The sequence below is a fragment of the Lissotriton helveticus genome, chromosome 1_1 (assembly GCF_964261635.1).
Source record: "Lissotriton helveticus chromosome 1_1, aLisHel1.1, whole genome shotgun sequence".
Taxonomy (NCBI): domain Eukaryota; kingdom Metazoa; phylum Chordata; class Amphibia; order Caudata; family Salamandridae; genus Lissotriton; species Lissotriton helveticus.
The window spans coordinates 1,838,733,281-1,838,755,526 of NC_136057.1; positions in this window are offsets into that span (position 1 = coordinate 1,838,733,281).

Consider the following 22,246-nt stretch of genomic DNA (forward strand, 5'->3'; position numbering starts at 1 on the left):
GTACCATCATTCTAACATCCCATTTATTTACTGCTTGTTGCCCAACAAACAACAAAATACTTACACAGAAGTCCTAAACACAATAAAACAGGAAACAAATAATTATTTTCCACAAAAAATAATTATTGATTTCGAACTAGCTATGATCAATAGTATATTAAAAACTTTTCCCCACACAGCAATATAAGGTTGCTATTATCATTTTAATCAAAGCATTTGGAGACATCTCCAAAAATCTACATTAAGCATACAATATGCTACAGACAGCACCTTTTCATACCAAATCAAAAAATGGATTGCCCTATCATATGTCCCTGTTACAGACGTAGCAGAACATTATAATCTAATCGATAGCCAATATTACAAAAAATATGAGGAAAAACTAGCACCACTCCTAGACTATTTCGAAGATACATGGGTGGGAAGGCTACATAGATTGGGACACAGACACCAACCTAAATTTCACATAGCTTGGTGGAATGTATATTTAAGTACACTGAATCAAGAAGCTAAAACTAACAACAATGTCGAAGGATGGCACAATGCATTTCAAGCTACCACTAGCAGAGGAAAACCCACTGTCCAAAAACTAATAGAAGCGTTACAAAAAGAACAGAGCTACCAAGAGCTACGTATACACCAATCAGTAACCCAAATAGGACCAAAACTAACTAAACAAACAAAACAAATGTTTAGACTACTCCAAAGCCAAGTCACCCTATATCCTTCTACAAGAAGCCTAGACTATCTATCCTTAATAGCTAAAAGCCTACTATAATTTATCTACAGACAAATAACAATACTCTCATTTATATACTAAAATTGTGATAAGTAGAATAAAATTTTAAATCATAATAAATATTCCATAATTGTCAAACATATTTATGTACCAAAAAAAGAATTGTAGACAATTAAGAAATATTGAATATAATATAAAATATAACAATAATAATAACAATCACATTTCCCACCCAAATAACATAAAATGTAAAAACTTACAATTCATGTTGCAGAAGAATACGTAATCCAACCACTTTTAATTCGTGTACTCCACTGGTAATCCATTACAAATCCAATTTGTGAAACCCTCAAAAACCGGAAAACAAGTTAAAATAGAAAAAACGCTCCAGGAAATCCCGAAAAAAGAAAGTATGGTAACTTTATTAATTTAAGTTACATACACACACTTTTATAAAAAATAAAACGCATGATCTTCTCCAAATCCAAATCGATGTAATCCAGAAAATTAGTTTAAAAATTTAAAAATTGCTCCAGTAAATCCCAAAAAAACAAAGTGTGGTAAGTTTATTCATAAAAATAACATATACACACTTTTCTTAAAAAAAAACGCATGGTCTTCTCCCAATCCAAATCGATACCCTTAAAAACCCGAAAAATAGTAAAAAAGAGTAAAAATCGCTCCATGAACCCACGAGAAAAGGAGAGAGAGTATAAAAACAATACTTTAATAAAGTAATACAATCTCTTCTCCAAAAAAAAAAAACGCATCCTTCTCCGGAAAGAAGCGGCCAAATCCTGGAACCTGTAAAAAATATCGAAAACAAAACCACCCACACAAAGTCCCCAAACATTTCCAAATATACATAAACATTACTATACAACATTAAAAAACACATATTTTAACATCAAACTCTGAAAATACACTAGGCCTCAAAAACTCACGACACCTCCGTAAAAGCCAAGTAACACCTAAAACATACCGAAGCCACAACTAAACACACACACTAACACTACACAGCTCCAAAATACACTCAAACACTACTGCTCTATAAAATATAATATAAAAATGCACCTTACCTTTCGCAACGCGACGCGGCATCCAACCGCGAGCTTCTCCAGTCCTGAATGAAGCCAAATAACCTTACGCGGTTAAAAAAGTAGTCCCATTTAAACACTAATAGAAACTTAAACATATTAAATACAATGTTCTAAGTAAAAATAAAATATACTACTAGACTTAAAATGTTATACATTTTTTCTAACACATATAAAAATAATCTTACATTAAATCTCCTTTGCAAATTAATAATAAATAATAATAACGTATTATTAATTATTATTAATACTTAATTTAATATATTAACATTGTGATAAATACATATAACAAATAATACTTGAGTTTATATATTATTGACATTAATGTTTTATTTTTAAATGTACTATACAAATATGTTACATTTGTAAATTAATAATAATAGTTAATAAATATTATTTATTCTTATTATTAATCCTATTCATGTATATATATTGTAAATAAATACTAATCCGAATTTACACTTAAGTGATTATTTCCAAAATATGTTTATGTTATTTGTTAAATTATGTAATAACTAATTTACATTTGTAAATTAATAATAATAATTAATCTAATATATTCATTATTATTATTATTCATAGAATGTATGTATGTAAATAATTTAAAAATACATACCAAACATTGTATGCAACTGTATAAATAATTTACTATTTTATATTGTATTAAGATAATTTTTATTTTGAAAAGCTGAGTATATACTTAATAATAATTAATTACAAATATTAATTATTATTAAGAACATTATATTTAATATGTATAAATAATATTCAAAATATATTTAGCATGTAAATGTAGCAAATATATACTTACCTGTTTATTATTTTCTGTTCATGTAAATATTCTAAATATTTAATTAATAAAATTAATATATTAAATATTAACATTATTAATTAAATATTTAATGGACATTCATTTAAAAAGTTTACAAAAAAGAATAAAATGTTAATAAATGTTGACTTAGCTTATAAAAATTCATAAACAAGACTGTATATATTGTTAGAAAAATACTGTTACAAAGAATATTATTTTGAAATGTAAAACATTTATGACTAAAAATAAATGTAATGCAATACATTCAATGTATCTAACTGTTTATAAAAAACCTTACATCATTTGTATACTGTACTGTACATATTATAAATACAATCTGTCAATAAAAAATTTCAAAAACTGAATATCTACTTATTTTAAAAATAAGAATAAAATGTAATTTTTCAATTGTGATTATTCTATTAATATTTTTATATTTATATCTACCTTTTCCCATCACAAATATTTATTCTACAATTATAATACTACCTCATATGTTATTTACATTACTTTTTAGAAAAATGTTTAAAACATATATAACTTAATATTCCCACTCCATTCAAATAACAGTTATGTAAGGTGCTGTACACTGACCCAATATAATTTAATATTCAAACTCCAGTCAGGTGAAAAACAGGGAAGGTGGTGGACACTGACCATATACAATTTACTATTTCAACTCCAGTCAGGTGAAACTCAGGGAAGGTGCTGGACAGTGACCCAATATAATTTACTATTCCAACTCCAGTCAGGTGAAACTCAGGGAAGGTGCTGGACAGTGACCCAATATAATTTACTATTCCAACTCCAGTCAGGTGAAACTCAGTGAAGATGCTGGACAGTGACCCAATATAATTTACTATTCCAACTCCAGTTTGGTGAAATACAGGGAAGGTGCTGGACACTAACCATATACAATTTACTATTCCAACTCCAGTAAAGTTAAAAACAGGGAAGGTGCTGGACACTGACCAAATATAATTTACTATTCCAACTCCAGTCAGGTGAAAAACAGGGAAGTTGCTCGACACTCACCATATATAATTTACTATTCCAACTCCAGTCAGGTGAAACTCAGGGAAGGTGCTGGACAGTGACCCAATATAATTTACTATTCCAACTCCAGTTTGGAGAAATACAGGGAATGTGCTGGACACTAACCATGTGCAATTTACTATTCCAACTCCAGTAAAGTTAAAAACAGGGAAGGTGCTGGACACTGACCAAATATAATTTACTATTCCAACTCCAGTCAGGTGAAAAACAGGGGTGCTGGACACTGACCATATATAATGTACTATTCCAACTCCAGTCAGGTGAAAAACAGGGAAGGTGCTGGACACTGACCATATATAATTTACTATTCCAACTCCACTCATGTGAAAAACAGGGAAGGTGCTGGACAGTGATCCAATATAATTTACTATTCCAACTCCAGTCAAATGAAAAACAGGGAAGGTGCTGGACAGTAATCCAATATAATTTACAATTCCAACTCCTGTCAGGTGAAAAACAGGGAAGGTGCTGGACACTGACCATATATAATTTACTATTCAAACTCCAATCAGGTGAAAAACAGAGAAGGTGCTGGACACTGACCATATATTATTTACTATTCAAACTCCAGTCAGGTGAAAAACAGGGAAGGTGCTAGACAGTGATCCTATATAATTTACTATTCCAACTTCAGTCAGGTGAAAAACAGGGAAGGTGCTGGACACTAACCATATACAATTTACTATTCCAACTCCAGTCAGGTGAAAAACAGGGAAGGTGCTGGACACTAACCAAATACAATTTACTATTCCAACTCCAGTCAGGTGAAAAACAGGGAAGGTGCTGGACACTAACCATATACAATTTACTATTCCAACTCCAGTCAGCTGAAAAACAGGGAAGGTGCTGGACACTGACCATATCTAATTTACTATTCAAACTCCAGTCTGATAAATGTCAGGGAAGTTGCTGTACACTAACTCTATTTAATGTAATATTCACACTCCAATATTAAACAATTCAAGTAATGTGCTGAACACAAACACATTATAAATTACTATTCCCACTCCAGTCAGATTAAATGCTGAGAAGGTGCATAATCATAATCATATCAACGTTACTAATCCTAATACCATAAATGTAGTTTAAAAAAAGTGTTTACATCTCAATCTATATCTAATAACCCATATTCGACAAACCTCTCATTGATATATTGTATTATTTTATTTATAATTTTTATTTAATTATTTGAATTTCCAAAGATTTTTTCAATATTATTATAAAAATGTATATTTATTTTAAAATTTGAATTAAATAATTAATATTTCTTAATATTTGATTTAAATTTCTATTTTTTTTTAGAGTTTGTAAATAAATTATTTTAAAATTAGTTCTTTTTTTTAGCACAATCAAATAAATATTTTTACATTTTAAAATTTAGCAAAATTTCAATAAATCTTTAAAAAAGTACTATAAAAACATTATTCTGAAGGTCAATAATCACCATTAAACACAATTATCCCCATACATTTTTTTTAGAATAAATGTAAATTTTACATTTTAATTTTGCATATAATTAAAAATTTTTTTTTACTTAAGATAAAAAAAATATTATAAACATTTTTAAAAATCCCTACCCTTATCCCCTAAAAAACCAACATCTTGCTCCTAAAATAACATAAAAACTTTTGCATTTTTTTTTAACATTTTTTTAAAAAAAAATATTAAAAACACTCCCCACCCTTATCCCCTAATAACCCAACATCATGCTCCTAAAGTTTTTAAAACTTTTAATAAATTATTGTAAAAATTGTAATTTAAAATCCTAAATTTTCAATTTTTTTTAAATATTTTATTATTATTATTTTAAAACACTCCCCACCATTAACCCCTATTAACCAAACATCCTGCTCGTAAAATTTAAAAAATCTTTTTTTTCAAATTTTTATAAAAATTTGAATTAAATTCTATAATTTTCAAATTTTTTACTTTTTAAAAAATGTAAAATTATTATTTTAAAACACTCCCCACCCTTATCCCCTATTAACCCAACATCCCGTTCCTAAAAATAAACATAAAATACACAACTAAATTAATTACATTTAAAATATTAGAAAAAATTTAAACATTCTAAAATATTGACACTTTTTAACAAAAAATGTTTTATTAACATTATATACATTTTTCGATATTTTTACCTAACTATATATTTTTTTCGATATTATTTACATTCTACATATATTATTTTGATATTTTAAACTACACTAACTATTCGATATTAACAGTACACGATATTTTTGATTCGATATTTTTTACTTCGATATTTAGTTACTGAAAATTATAACGATATTTTTTACATCGATATTATTTCTTTCGATATTTCTATACAAACTATATTTTTGACTTGATATTTTGTCCATTCGATATTTTGAATTCGATGTTATGCCCAGTTACCCTATAGAATATTAGAAAGCGTAGATTAGTGTGCGCTTGCAACTAGCAATGTTCTACCACTTTACTGAGTGTATTTAAGTGAGAGGAGAGCAGGGCACCTTGGATACTGCTTCTGTCATTTGTACCCGAGTGGAACTTAAAATGGCTGCTAACGCAGGAAACTGTACTGTGCATGCGTCAACTGCATCTACGCAGAATTATGTCTTTACGCTTAGAGGGAAAATTCTACTTCTGCACAAATGCATCTAACTCATCTGGAAACTCACATGCTAAGCATCTGCTTTGCTAAAATTAAAATGAGCTATATACTAAATGCTAATACGGGGAGAGCCTTTATAAGTAAATGGGATTAGAGTAGAGATAGGTGGTATACAGTGAAATCATTTTATTTTTAAATGAATACGTTTTCTTTGGACCTCTCTATTAGTTCGTATTTGGGCCTCTGAATGACGCTAAAGTCTACACTGCAAGTGACTCCTCACGCAGGCGCAATGATGACAAGCCAGACGCAATGATGTCAAATCTTGAAACCCGTTCAAGGCCGTTCTTGGTACGTGTCCTGGAAACCTGCTGGATATCCTGAAAACTCAATGGACAACTGTAAAATGTATGTTGATAAAAGCTGTGAATACGGGTGGGAAATAGACCTTGGGAAAACAAATTAATGGGCGGGAACATAAAACAATGAACTAAAGAAAATTATTCAAACTTAGGGGCCGATTAGGATGGCGGACGGACTTGCGTCCGTCCGCCACCCTTGAGGAGGAGGGAACGTCCGCAGGGGCTGCGGCGTTCCCTCCGTGCTGATTAGGATGTGACCGCCAGGGTGGCGGTCACATCCTCTATATTTAACATTGCGGCGGGTGCAGCTTCAAGCTGCACCCGCCGCAATGTTAAAAAAGCATGTTTTACATTTACATGCACAAAGCGGCCGGCACCGCACGGTGCCTGCTGCTTTGTGCACGCAAATGCAGGGGGGTACCATAGGTACCCCCCATGTGCACCCCCCACCCCCCATTCACCCAGGGGGCCCGCAACGGGCCCCCAAAGTGAATGTCCGTATGCTTTTCCATGGCGGAAAAGCCGCCGTGGAAAAGCATGTATTCACGAACATCCTAATATGGCGGACGGTGTCTCATAGACACCGCCTGCCATGTTATAGCTTTTCCGCCGCGGTCGGAAGCCGACCGCGGCGGAAAAGCGGCGGATGGAATTCCAGACCCACCAGCCATCCTAATTTGGCGGTGGGTCTTTGGAGGCTCCGCAGCGGTTTTTCCGCATCCTCCAGGCCGGCGGACACTTCCGCCGGCCCGGAGGATGCGGAAACACCGCCATCCTAATCGGCCCCTTAGTATGGTGTGATGATCATCCCCTTAGCTTGTCTAATCAGAAGTAGGAGTTTCATAAAGTTGAAACATTTAGGAGTGGTACATGCCATTAGAAAGATATAATTGAGGTACTTTAGTTAGAACAGCGTAGTCACAGCAAGAAAGAACGCTAAGAGACCGGGATGCATTTGGAATGCTGATCAAATATTTGGAGAAGCAGACTTAGAATTCTAAAGCCAAATAATTAGAAGAAGAATCGAGGAGGTAATCAAATTCGAAGAAGATCGCGTAAGAAATGAGGAGGAAGTTAATGTTAGAGAGGGGTGCGACGCAGGCGTCGAATCCAGAAGAGGTCATCTATCCTATCCTGAAGTCCCTGTCACCTGTTCTTTTTCAGGGGACCCATTAATCTCTTCGCCAGAGGGGTCTAAAATCCACACCATCCTAGGTAAATATATTTCTGTGTATTGTGTCAATGTGCTGCTTTCTCTATCCTCTTTTTCTGAGGTACTGTTATTGTCATAATCTCATTGAAATAGAACACTAAAATTGGGTAAACTGATCTTACTTCCTTGGAGAGATGGAGTACTTACTGTAATTTGTTTGTCTCATATCATTTTAAATAGATAAACATTTAAACTTTTACTGAGTCTGTGGTTATTAAATAAAATAGAAGATAAAACAAATCCATGTCATATCATCATCAACTAATTCCAATTAAATAGGTCAGTTGACTAAAAGTATTTTTTTTTTGGATCAGTGAAAAGATGAATTAGATGAAATATGTAACTGATCATAATTAAAGCATTTATAAAAATTAACCCCCAGCGGCGATAACCAGCCTATATGAGTGAGTGTGTATATGGGCCCAGATGAATATATGGTGATAGAGTTTGGTAACCCACTGGATCACTTCATGCTATCCTTATTGTACTTGAATCTCCCCAACTTTCCGAAAATGGATATAACAAAGTTTTTCTAAGTAAATTAGAAAGAAAACAATGCTTTTTAACCTTCTACAGGACCAGGGATCAAGCGGAGACAGCTAACCCCTCATCCAACAGTTCGGTGAGGAGCACGCAGAAATAACCTATGTGTTCAGTTGACTGCACTGCCAATTAAAGAGTGGCTCAGTGAAAATTCGGTAGGATCACTCAGCTCCACTGAATCTAGAATGCTGTATTGGCTCTGAAGTAGGGAGGGAACCCATTCTCTTCACACAGCATTTTAATTAGCTGTATGCAGCTCTGACTTTATGCACTGATTTCCATCCAAATAAGTTAGTAAGAATAGGTGTGCTGGCACATGGTCTGCACAAAGAACACATAATTAGACCAAGCAGATCCACAAAAAGCACAGTGGGTAAGTGTAGTGGGCTATGGTAGTCCATAATTATGGGATACCCTTATAACCAAAAAGGACAGGGTCAATTGCAGATTAAATCAAGAAAGGATCCTTTTTGTGTCACGCACTCTAACCATGGACACCATGGGGTCCATTAGGATGGCGGGCGGGCTTTGCCCGCCCGCCATCCTAACGGAGGAGTGGACTGCCCGCTAACAGTGCGGGGGTCCCGACAATGGCATTAGGATGTGCCCGCCACAGAGGCGGGCGCATCCTGTATGTTTACCATTGTGGCGGGCGGAGCTAGATTCTCCGCCCGCCGCAATGGTAAAAGTGCACGTTTCACTTTTCAACGCGCAACATGACAGGCACCGCGCGGTGCCTGCCATGTTGCACTCTGAAATACGGGGGGGTACCATGGGTACCCGCCATGTGCACCCCCCAAGCCACAGACTGCCAGGGGGCCCGCAAGGGGCCCCCGCAGGGAGTCTCCGCATGCCTTGCCGCCACGGAAATGCATTGTGAAAAGCACATTGTAATATGGCAGGCGGTGTCTACAAGACACCGCCACCATGTTACAGGTTTTCCGCCCCGGCCGCTAGGCGACCGGGGCGGAAAACAGGAGGGCGGTGTTTCGCACCGCCACGGTTCCCTCCGCCATCCTAATATGGCGGAGGGGAATTGTGCTGTTGATGTCGGGCGGATTTCCTCCGCCAGGCTGGCGGTAGCCACCGCCAGCCTGGCGGTGGAAATCCGCCCGACATCATAATGGACCCCTAGATACTGATGCATTAAGAAGAAACAACCACACACACTTATACACAACACTATCTTATCACTGAACACTGTTTTATGTAAACATCTTCTAATTTTATTCAATATGATAAAACCTTTACGTGTCCAAAAGTAGTCTTGATTAAAACATACTGTATATAATATTGCATTAATCTGAAACAATATTATGTTTATTCGGAAATTATGAAACCATTATTCATACCATCTACAGTTATCATCACAGAAATATCGCTATGTCTAATTTTAAAGAAGTTTAGAAAAAATGTGGTCTACACAATGATTGTTATAAATACCATAATATATAAAAAACAATATGCATCACAAGTTGTCGACGCAGCGGTATTTAGGTTGATTCACCCCGTCGGCTTCAAGACATAAAATTATAGAGTATATTTATTTAAAAATATGAGCATTTCTTTTAAAAAAATCCGATCAAAGGACCATAAAAAAAGTTTACATGAACAGGCTTTATGTCTGAATCTTAATCATATAATTCCTGCGCCTCTTAAATGTGAAGTGAACCTAGCACAGGGAAAAACCTGCACAAATTAAGCACTGGTTATGAACAAACATTTTTGAAAATGAACATTCAATCCTCTGGGGATTTCCTCTCTGTTAATTAATGCCTGTCATCTTCATCAACAGTTTGAATGTCCCATTACTTTTCCCACAGTAGTATTTCTTGGTTTCAAATTTTTATCTCACTTTTGAGCTAGCATCCGAAAGTTACTGAGATCCTGTTTGCTCCAGCTATCTTTTCTCACGATGGTCAAATCATAGTAATCCCAGCTCCCTTTCTTGCTCACATCCAGTCTTTGGTGATTTACAGAATGGTTTGTAGATGCATGATTCAGCCTAGCCTTCCTCCACTATGCAGCTTTGAAGATGGCTCTACTGCTTGTGTTAAAAGTGGCGAGAGAAACACTGTAAGAGGAGAGATCTATCTATCCCAGCGGATGCTGCTTTGTTTTTTACTTAGGTTAAGAGAACAGAAGAGAAGAAGCATTCTGCGCCGACGTAGCTATGTATAAAGAGCGGGCAGAGTAGAATGAAAGGGAAGGAACTAGGAACAAACCACTTCCTGGACAATTAAAGTTCTGTTGGAAGGTGGGAGGGGCAGCCTCTCTCCCGCCTCCTTCCCTGTCTACCCCCAAAAACAAATGGATTGAGCAAATGCGCAAAGCAGGGGGGAGCTGGGTGTAGGAATAGCTACCCACAGGAGTTAATTGGTGCACAGAAGAGATCATGCTTTGGCAAACTCCTTACTAGGACACTCAGCAACAGGAGGAGTTTGTCCCCCTGGAGGGGACAAGGTTTTATTTAATAAAAATGCCCAGGGGGCACAGAGTCTTTGGAGGTATTAATATATATATATATATTAAAAGGCAACCCTGGAGGGATTTATGACGTTACAACGCACACTTTTACAACGCATACCTTTACAACGCATTTTTTACAACGCAACATCCATTACAACACATTCCATTACAACGCATACGATTACAACGAAATTTTTAAAAAACTACATTTACAACGCATTCCATTACAACGCATAATACCTTTACAACGCATACCATTACAACGCATAACATTACATTGCATGTTTGGTAAGTATTGGATAGTGTAGGGGTAAAAATTACTATTCTAACTCCAGGGGGTGCAACAGTAGGGTAAGTGTTGGATAGTGTAGGGGTAAAAATTACTATTCTAACTCCAGGGGGTGCTACAGTAGGGAAAGTGTTGGATAGTGTAGGGGTAAAATTACTATTCTAACTCCAGGGGGTGCAACAGTAGGGTAAGTGTTGGATGGTAATGTTATGCGTTGTAATGGTATGCGTTGTAATGACTGAGTTGTAATGACATGCGTTGTAGTGGTGTGCGTTGTAGTGTCATGCATTGTAATGGTTGCGTTGTAATTGCATGCGTTGTAATGGATGTTGCGTTGTAAAAGTTTTGATGTAATGGTAGTGCGTTGTAAATGTTGCGTGGTAAAGGTTGTTTCCTTCCTGGAGACACCCTTTTATGATGTACATGTATGTCAATAGACCATCCAGTTACAATTAAGGAGCATACTGCCCTGTAATGGTTTCTTCCATAGGTACATTGGGTTGTTGAAGGGTGTGATGAAAGGTACATATGATTCCATTTGTCCAGTTCCAGCATTAAACTAAATTTTTGAGCTACTTTATCTAAATTAGCGTAATAAGAGAAAGGTCTGCCTTCTTAATTTCTACTGATGTGGTATCAGTTAACCATGTTTAAGTTATTACTAATACATCAAACTTATCTGTAGTTATAACATCTTTTATCTCATGGGAATGATTGGAATATGAATGTGCATTACTATAATTTATCTTAAGCTCACCCAAGTGGCATTGTGCGATTGTGAAGTGGAAGGTGAGAGCTCGGACGCAGTGTGATACTTAGCTACGCAATGTAGAACAGTATTTAAGACATGATGTCAGTAGGCCTTTTTTGTAACTCTGAGATTATACGTGCTGACTGTCCCTAGTCCCAGCCACTCAGTGACATACACATAAGTGCAGGCATTTGGCACGTAGCCTGCTCACCCTCTGCATATAACTGAGGTGTGGCTGTGCAGCAGACACCTTTAAATAGATGGGTGCCACCCAACATCTCCCCGTCAAAAGACTAGACCACAGCCACTGCCAACATATAATTCAATATGGCGGCGTGAGGAACAGCGATCAAATACTATGAATGCTTTCTCTGATGTCCAATAATAAGAATGGGCTTTGAGGTGCAGCTGACCACAGAGAGGTGTGCACCCGAGGAGTTTGGGACATTGTGCAGCCCAGGTTGCATCAGGCTACTTTTAGGTTGGGCTGTGTTGGGCTTTAAGCACATTATATAACTAGGTATTTTATAGGGCCAATCATCATTTTGTAGGTGACACAGTGGCCGCCAGTACATACCCCTAGATTCATCAAAGTGCCATTCTGCGAATTTCAAATAGCGAAAAATAGCGAATAGTAATTTGAAAATCACAGAATGGCATTCATGAAGAAATGCGATAGAAAAATGCGAATCTCAATCGGCTGCAATTTCCGTTTGCGATTTTGCCACAATCGCTTAAATTTCGCAGAATCGCCCGTTTTCCGTGTTGAAATTGCGATCTCACAATTAGCGAAATCGCAATTTGCGATCTCGCTAACTGCGAGATCGCAAAAACGGGAAGTCGCATTTCGAGCCCATTGATGACATCACAACCAGGAAGTAGGCTTTTCCCTCCCACAAACAGATCAGTGAGCCAGACAGTGGAAGTAGCATTGTGAAGAGCTCCACAACTGTGATTTTGCAGCACCCCAGCAGGACACATACCACCAACATGTCCCAGGAAGCAGCAGGGCGCAGTGGCCAAGGAAGGAAGAGAAAATTAAAGTTCTCTGAACAAGAACTTGAGTACCTCATAGAGGGGGTAGTGAAAGACCATGTACGCCTCTTCGGCAAGGACTCCCGGAGGGTGCCAGAGGCAGAGAAGCGCCGGATCTGGCTGCGCATCCGCGCAAAAGTTAATGCAGTCGGGGTGACCCAGCGGTCAATCAACGACTTGAAAAAGCGTTGCTACGACCTGAGAGGTCGTGCAAAGGAGCGCGTTGCGGAGAGGCTTGGGGAGCGAGTCGCCACCGGTGGAGGGGATCCAATTGCCACACCCAACACTCCATTGGAGGACCTTGTTGAGGACACCCTCACACCAGAAGCCTGCGTGGGTGTTACACAGCTGGACTCGTCCCGACCCAGCCAACAATCACAAGGTAAGTGCCATGCGACTGCGACCCCGTCCCCTAACAATGCCCATGACTCCTGAGCTAGCAAAATGACATCCCCAGTAATGCAGGCCATGCACACCTGAAATGCCCCAATGCATTGTGGTAGTTGTAGTGTAATCATAATTCCCCAGATAACCCTACACAGCCAGACCTGTCAAATCAAAGTAATTTCAAAAGCCAGTCAGGGAAAGCAAGCCTGCATGCATGTAGCAACATTTCATGTGCAAGATACATTTCATTAATCATGCACCCTTCCACATCACAGGTGCTGCCAATCAACCCAGCAATGTCAGTGAGGCCATACATATCGAGGAGTTCCCGGAGGACACCGAGGTTGAGGGCCAATCTGACCTACAACGAGGGCCATCCCAGCCACCTGCAGTGATTCCACCACAACCACCCTGTGTGGACAGGGCCATCCCTTCAGCCACAGGTGTCCAGCCACCACCCCAACAGACACCCACGGCAGTTGTACGGGCCACACCACCAGCGGCTAGGAGGCAGACGAGGCGCACAGCCAGAGCAAGATCCCAGTCCAGCGGAATGATGCACCAGCAGCGTCAAGCCTCAACAGGCACGGGCAGGGCACTCCATCTACCTGATCCTCACATGGCCATTGAACGCCGCATGCTGGCGGTACACCAAACACAGGCGAGCCACCTGGCAACGATACATCTCCAGCTGCAGAAGACTGCCAACAATGTCGGACAGATGACCGCAGCTGTCCATGAAAATAGTCAGCTGCTGGTAGCCCATCAGGACATGACCCGCCGCCGCCACCTACTGGCCCGCCTGTCGGCCTACACAAGGTCAAACCATATAGTAGGCAATTCAACATCACAACTCTCACGCAGGTCACTTGCCATGCAGGGACAAATGGTACAGTGTTGCCAGGATGTGGCCAGGTCACTAGATCTGCTAACAGCAGCAGTGCTCCGCATGCAGCCCACTGCCCATGGTGAACCAGGGGGGGTGACGATGTCAGCGAGGTGGCGTCGTCCAACAGCAGCATGTCCTTGCCGCCGGTGCCTGAACGCCGCCGCAGCAGCAGGCCCACAGCAGGATCACGTCCCAACACCGTCCCTCAGGACCCGAGAGACAAATCGGTGCGTCTGGACGTTGGCACCAGTGACACCCTGAACACTGTCTGTAGGGCCATGCTGGACACCTAAGCCAGCCCTCTACCCCTGCATGGGGAGGTATGAAGCAATACTGTCCTCATGTGACACCAAGAAAAACAAAGGCCACATTATTGTGAATTAACAATAAAAATGTATGTTCTCACTTTAACTCCAACTCATGTCATTATTACATTTGTCATGCATGAGTGCAGTGTTGTGTGAGGGGAATGGGTGCACTAGAAAGAGCTATTAGTGATGTGGTTGCGGCGCCTGTGTCCTTCTGCAGAATTTTCCCCAGGTGCATGACACGCATGTGGAGGTGGGCGGTTGTCCTCTTCCGACTTACTGCCAGATATCTCAACAGGTATCCTGCGCTTGGTAGCAATGTTGTGCAGTATTACACAGACGGCAACAATGGGGCAGCAGACCTCAGGCTCGTATTTGAGGGCACCACCAGTCTTATGCAGTATGCGGAAGCGGCTCTTCAAAAGCCCAAGTGTCCTCTCACTGCAATTCCGAGTGCGGATGTGTGCTGCATTATAACGCCGTTGCTGTGGTGTTGCAGGGTTGAGGTAAGGGGTGAGTAGGTACTCACGGAGACCGTAGGCGCTGTCACCTGCATGAAAGGAGCAGAGGGTGAGTGCATGTTCTGCGGAGCTACATGATCACAGTGTATTATATGGGGGCATGTGTACTTACCTAGTAGGTGTCCTTCGCCAAATTCTCCCCTGGCCAGTCGTGTGTGAATGCCGCTGTGCCTGAAAATGAAGGAGTCTTGTGTGCTCCCCGGGTATTGTGCCACTATGTCCGTGATGTAAGTCTTTGCGTTGCACACCATCTGGATGATGAGGGAGTGGTAGTTTTTGCGGTTTCTGTACATGTACTCCGTTTGTGCTGGTGGGCAGATGTGGATGTGGGTACAGTCAATGCATCCGATGACTTGTGGAAATTGGGCAACTTTGTAGAATTGTACCTTGGTCTCATTCAAGTCCTGTTGGGTGGTGGGGAATGAGATGTAGTGGTGAAGGCGGCTCAGCATTGCCTCCAGGAAACTCTTTAGGCAGCGGGACATGGTGCTCTGGGATATCCCCCCTGCAACAGCGACTATCCCCTGGAAGCTTCCAGAGGCCAGTAGGTGCAGGCAGCACAAGACCTGGACATGGGTGGGCACGGCATTGGTCCTCCTTGTTGGGTGCTGCATCAGGGGGTCAAGGTCCCGGATCGGCTTAAGAATCATTGGCCCATTCAGGCGGTACTTAGCATAAATTTGCTCCCTTGTTTGGCCCAGCAGGGTGACCCGCAAGCGGAATATTCTCTCCTGGATCCTGCGTCTGTTCCGTGCTGCAGCCTGGAGCCTGCGCCGCCTGACCACCATTTAGAGTCCTGGCATTGTGAGCGTCCTCATGCTACTGCTGTGTTTCCTTAAGTGTGTTTGTTCAGGACAGCACCTGTGGCTAATTATTTTTTTTTTTCCTTAATGGTTACCACCTGCTTTTGGTTCTCCTTAAATTGCGGCTCGCAAATAGCGATTTTCGTGTTTTTCGCTATTTGCGAGTTTTCATGAATAGCGTTTAGGGATATTTAGCGGAATCGCAAATTGAATCGCAGAATCCATGGATTCTCGCAATTTCCGATTCGCTATTGGGGGTCCTCCTAAATTCTGCGATTTATTTTGCAAATTCGCAAATTATTTTTGCGAACTCGCAAAAACAGTGTTTTTCACATGATGAATTGCTTTTCTGTAAATTGCGATCGCAATAGCTAATTCGCAGCTATTGCGATCGCAATTTTGCTTCATGAATCTGGCTGTTGGTCATGAGCAATTTTTGCCTTTATTGAATGTAGGTACTATAAGTTAGTATAGAGGACTTTCTCGTTCAGCAAGCCATGTGCTTGCTTGCTAAAGCAGGTGGCATAGATCTACTCACCCCGGCATGCAGCGGGTGGTGTAGCGGCAGTAGTCCTCACTTGTTCACCCCATGCCAGGGCAATGTTTTGCAGGTAAGCAGCAGGGGGCACTCGGTAAGCAGGAGTGCATGACTTGCGTGTTGGAAAGGCCCAGTGTGTCGGCCCGCACTGCTATTTATGGGTGGGGAAGGGGGTGGGCCAAGACCCAGCCAGTAGAGAAGGGGAAGGCCATGTGCACTGAAAGTGACAGATCACTTCCAAAAGCGGCAGCTCGCTCCACCGTGGAGCGTAGTGATGTGAGGGAGGAGGGAAAGAAACCCTTTGCTGTGAGAGGGAGGAGGGAGCGGAGCTTGACGGGGATGAGCTGTCTGCCACAGGGCAGCAGACTAGAGAGGGAAGGTGGATGAGGTCAATCCTGCACCCAACAGCCACAGGGGGTCAGAGGAGCAGGAGGGGCAGGGGTGAGGAGCAGTGAAATGGCCCCCAGTGTCATTATCTACAGTAGGGCGGTTAGAGAGGGCTCCCAGAGTGCTGCAGAATTTCTGTAGTGAAGAAAGGAGTTGGGGCAGAGAAAAACTAAGGGAAACAGTAAGGAGCATAGAGAGAGCCTGGCGGATCTGCCCAGGGGGGTGGGACCAGCAATATGTTGAAAGACCTGCATCGCCATAATCGTAGCAGCGTTGGAGGGAAGTGATAACGAGGGTCTGGGGAGGGAGGAGGAGGAGGGGAAGGGACAGCAAGGGGTGGGGTGTAGCCCCTGGTGAGGACTATAGCTGGTGCGGTTTGACCTAGGAGAGGGCACTGGTAAGGAAGGGTGACCACTCAGTGGGAGAAGGAAGGAGGGGACAGGTGGCGTTTGGGAATGCGTGGTAAGATCAGGACAGTGGGCAGGGTGGAGAGGCTAGTTGAGATAGTCTGCAGGGGAGGAAGTTGGTTGTGGATGCCAGATTAGGGTGAGAAGTGGGAAGAGAGGGACCTTAATGATGGCTCGCAGTACCTGCCTTTTCTTTTTCAGGGACAGCGTCATGGCGGACAGGCAGACTCAGGAGAGTCTTATGCGGCTCACAGACCTCGAGGAGAAGAGATGGCAGGGTCTAGGCCGGCTAGTCGGATAGCGACGTGGCACGGCGACAGCACTGCCACATGAAAGTTGAATGGCTTCGGTAGTACAATAGACAGGATGGGTCAATGCGCCCCCTATGACAGAGAGCTGTGGCAGCAAATGGCATCAGTTGGGGGTCGAGACAGGAGGACATATAACAGGACCCTGTCCTAGTTTATATTGGAATACTAGAGTGGAACCTAAAGTGAGCAACAGCTTTGATACTGGCGGGCCATGGGGCAGGAGGAGCTAGACGAGAAGCAGGAACAACTAGATTATGACAAAACAAGCCTAGAAGAAGGGGTAGTAGTGGATAATGCACAGGCGTAAGAGGACAGATGGTGGGCGAGGGGTGATCAGGGGTGGTCACATAATGCACTAGTTCATAGTTCATTGAAGGAGCATCACAACTGAATGGGGACATGTCAGATGGAATTAGCTGGTGAAGCCCCTTCACAGCTGATTGGCTGGCTGGGTTCAATGAGGAGACCAACCTTGAAGCCAGGTAATGGTGCCGATGGGGGAGGGTACAAAACATTACAAAAAGGCAAGGTGTCCGTGGGAGTGAATGCGGGGGGGCACCGAAGATAGTGTGTATGTTCGTTTGTGAAAAGGACGGTACGTAATAGACGTTGGGGTAGGCACAGAGGTGCAAGTTGACAACGCCAAAGCGGGGACGGGCAAGGTAATGACGGAGGGTCAGGAATTGAAGGCATCCCACAAAGGGAGTGCAGGACATGCTGCAGGGGAAGGCGGAGGTGAAAGACAACCAGGAGAAGACAGGAGTGGAGGACACAAGGCCGAATGAGAGTAAAGAAATAAAGATCAAGAGACTGCCGTATGTGGGGGTGGCCAAGAGCTTGGAGCGCATTTATTGCAGCGACCAAGGAAAGAATATGGAAGGAGGAGTACGTGGAGATGCTGAAGCTCCTCCACAGGGAATTGCAGGCCAAGGAGGGGTTAAAAGAGGAGGAAGTCGATTTGTCTAGACCGCCTAGGGTGCCTATGACAATAGAGGACTGGAAGGAGGCTTTTCTCATTTTTGCAACTGTATATTTTGAAAGATATCCGGAGAGGTGTGTATCACTCTTTGAATAAATGGACATCATTCGCAGCGCACACATCACGTATAGAGGATATGCATGGGCACATTTTGATGAGGGGTTTTGGGCAAGGATGGCATGGGACACGGAGGCAAATGGGGAAGGAAATTGACACTAACATATCAGCAAACAATGGAGTCAGTTGAGTTCCGCAAGACGACATACACAGCAAGTGGGTTACCATTGGTGTATCGGCCCTTTCAGTGCCGCCTCTCCTGTGGTGATCTGACAGTTTGAAATCTGTGATGACACACAAACAAGTCATGAGGGAGAAGCTGGCAGGAGGGCAGAATGGCAGTTTATTGTGTTGCCGATTGGGGTGGTGCCAAAAAAAGAACAGTGAAATTTCGGCCCATACAGCACTTGTCATGGCCGGAGGAGAACTCGGTTAATTACTTTATCCCAGGTGAGGTGCTGTTGGTTTTATATTCCTCAGTGGATGTGACTATGGCATTGGTGGAACAGATCGAAAGGGGTGCACTCATGGTGAAGAGTGACATTATGTCAGCCTTCTGGCTGTTTCCAGTTCATCTGGAGGATTTTCAGTTGGTAAGCATACAGTTTGAAGGCCAATGGTACGTTGATAAGCTGTTATACTGGTTTGTGGGATATCTTGTGCATTGTTTAAGCGGTTCTGCTCCTTCCTACAGTGGGTTTTCATGTCAATACGTGAGAAAGAGGACTGTAGCGCACTATCTGGACACTTTCTTTTTTGTGGGGCTTCCTGGTTCTGCGGACTGCCAATGGCAGTTGACAAGTTTTCAAGAACTCGTGGGCGACATTGTGGTTGCGCTGGCTCCGGAAGAAAGTATGAAGCCAGCAATGGTGCTTTAATTCTTGGGTATCTAACTGGATTCTGAATCCATGGAAGTGCACCTCCTGGTGGGCAAAAAGGTGCAAACATAACTATTATTGGGCGCAATGCTGGACAAACCAAAGGTGATGGTCAAGGAGGTGCAGGTCTTGCTGGGACATTTGAACTATGCGTGTAGAGCAGACAGGAGGGTTAGGACTTTCCGTAGGCACCTGGGGATGTCCTTGTCGTGGCTGTCACTGCCCATCATCACATACGTCTGTCTGCGGGCACAAGGGAGGACCTGCACATGTGGCGCAGGTACCTGGACGATTTCAGTGAGATATCAATGATCAATCCAAAGGAATGTGAGTGGGACGTGCAGATTTACTCAGATGCATCTTGGGGGATCGAGTTTGGGCTTTACTGGCAGGGCAAGTGGTGCGCAGAAGAATGGCCGGCAGCATGTAAGCAATGGGTAGGAGCATTGTTTTTTTTTTGGATTTGTTCCCATTATTCATGTCAGTAAAGCTATGGGGGCAGGAGCTTGCTCCCAGAAAGGTTTTATGCAGAGTAGATAATATGTCAGTCGTACATGTAGTGAAAATGCAGTCGGCGAGAGATGAACAGGCACATAAGCTGCAGTGAGTTTTCGTGATGTGTTGTTTAAACCATGATGTTGCATGCAGAGCAAAGCAAACACATGGAGATGGTGGATGGAGAACTGAAACTTTACAGACCCTCACCCCCAATCACAGATCTGGGTTGAATCCATTGTCGTTCTTTAGCTCACTTTGCCACCCCAGTTCAGACCCAGCTATATGCAAATCAGTCTTGACCCGGTTCCTGGCTGGAATGGCATGGTGAGCAAATAAACAATGGATTTAGGCTCAGATGTTTGTACTGGGGTGAATTTATGACATTGTTCTGCATTCTGTCCATCAATTGTTCTTTTTTCAGTTGCCTTCAGAGCAAAGCACGTGCCAGGGATGGACAAATATATTGTCAACACTTTGTCTCGTTCACAGTGGAAGAGGTTCCATGAGATGGCCATGGAGGCAGACAAAGGCAGGACTTTGATTCCAGCAAATATATAGAGCCTAGGAGAGAGAGGATGCTGTAGTTGGTGGCAGGGTCGCTGGCCGTATTCACTAGAAAAGCGTATGCTCTGGCCTGGAAAGAGTTTTAAGCTACAGGCAAAGTGGAGGTGAGAGCAGTGGGGCAGGGTAAGCGGATGCAGTACAGTACATTCTCACACTGATTGGAAAAGGGCTTTGAGGGTCACGATTGCTGGCAAGCTGGCAGGAATTGGCTTCATGGGCAAGGTTTTATGAGAAGGAGAATGTTAGAGGGATGGTCCGGGGAAAGGGTTTGCTGGGTTTGTCTGGGGAGTCCTTTATCCCGGTAGTTTCTAGGTGAAATGATAGTGGTGCTCCCAGAGATATGCAAGGAAAGGAGAGAATGGGGTTCTTTTTTCGACCCTCATATACTGGATGTTTTTCGGGGCTTTTCGGGTTTTGGAACTGCTGGGTAGAAAAGGTGTTCCAGGGTTGGAATGGATAGATGTGGAAGGCCAGGAAAGTAAACTGGAATTGTGCATTTGGCAATCCAAGACCAATCAGAAGGCACTGGGTAAGAAAGTGAGGCTTCAAGTTTTTCCAGGATGTAAGTCCAGGACAGTTAGAAGCAAAGTGGTGGGCGGTTAGCGGGGCATCAAAAGGGCAAGTCTTTTGTCACATTGACGCTGCCTGTGTGACTGCTCATCTGCTTCTGTGGGGCATGCGAAGAACATTGGAAAGCATTGGGGAAAACACAGGGGACTTCGGGGCACATTTTTTAGAATTGGTGCAGCCACAGAGGCAGCCTGGAGGGGCTGGGACAGGGAAAGGATTATGGGATTGGGACACTGGTAATCAGACAACTTTCTGCAATATGTGTGCAGGGAACTAAAAGGGGGTTTTTGAATGGTGTAAATTCTTTATCTTACATTTGTGTTCTTATCAGGTGCAAAAGCTGGGCCGGCAGCAATTGCCTTCTTGATATGGATTTTGGGGCATTCATTTATCAAAATATAAACTCCATAAGGGTTGAGGCTGTAACCTTGGGCTGGATGAACAGCTTTTTACAGTGAAGTGGCATGGAAAAGGTTTATGTGATGGCGAGAACTTTTACAATGCTTGAATCATTTACTGAGGAGGCATAGATGTCCTGACATTCTTGTGTTACATTTAGGGGAAATCTTTTTAGTGGTTTTCAAAGGCCTTGCCCTGTTAAAAGAAATGAAGAGGGACATACTGGAGATAAGAAGCAGTGGCCAGGGACATTTGTCATTTGAACAGAATGTATTCTGCTGCAACAGTTGAGAGGGGCAGCTAAACCACCCACCACTGACAAGGCCCAGGGAAAGATTAACAGAGATGTGAGGGTTTATTTAGAGAGGAAAGGTTTGGCAGGGTAGAACATCCAGAGCTGATATCCGGTGCACTAGACTTTTGGGGATGAGTTGCATTTATCATGATACAGAATCCAGTTATATTAGATACATATAAAAGAGGCGCTAGATAAAGCATTAACAGGGAGCGGAGAGAGGGGAGGTTCCTAAAAGAGGGGTCAGAAAAGGGAAGTTGGGGGACAGGCCTTTTCTGAGTGGTGGTGGGCAGTTCAGTTGCCTTGGGTATACATTAAGATGATAGTTGTGAACATAGGGGAAGCAGAATGTGGGACTGGTAATAAAGTAAAACCTGGAGAAAGCAAAGGAAAAGTTGAGAGTTAGGATACTTAGATAGTTAGATGATAATAGATGTAGGTTAAAGTGTTTATCAATATGAAGGTTGACAGTAAAATGCCAGGGTAGGAGTTACAGT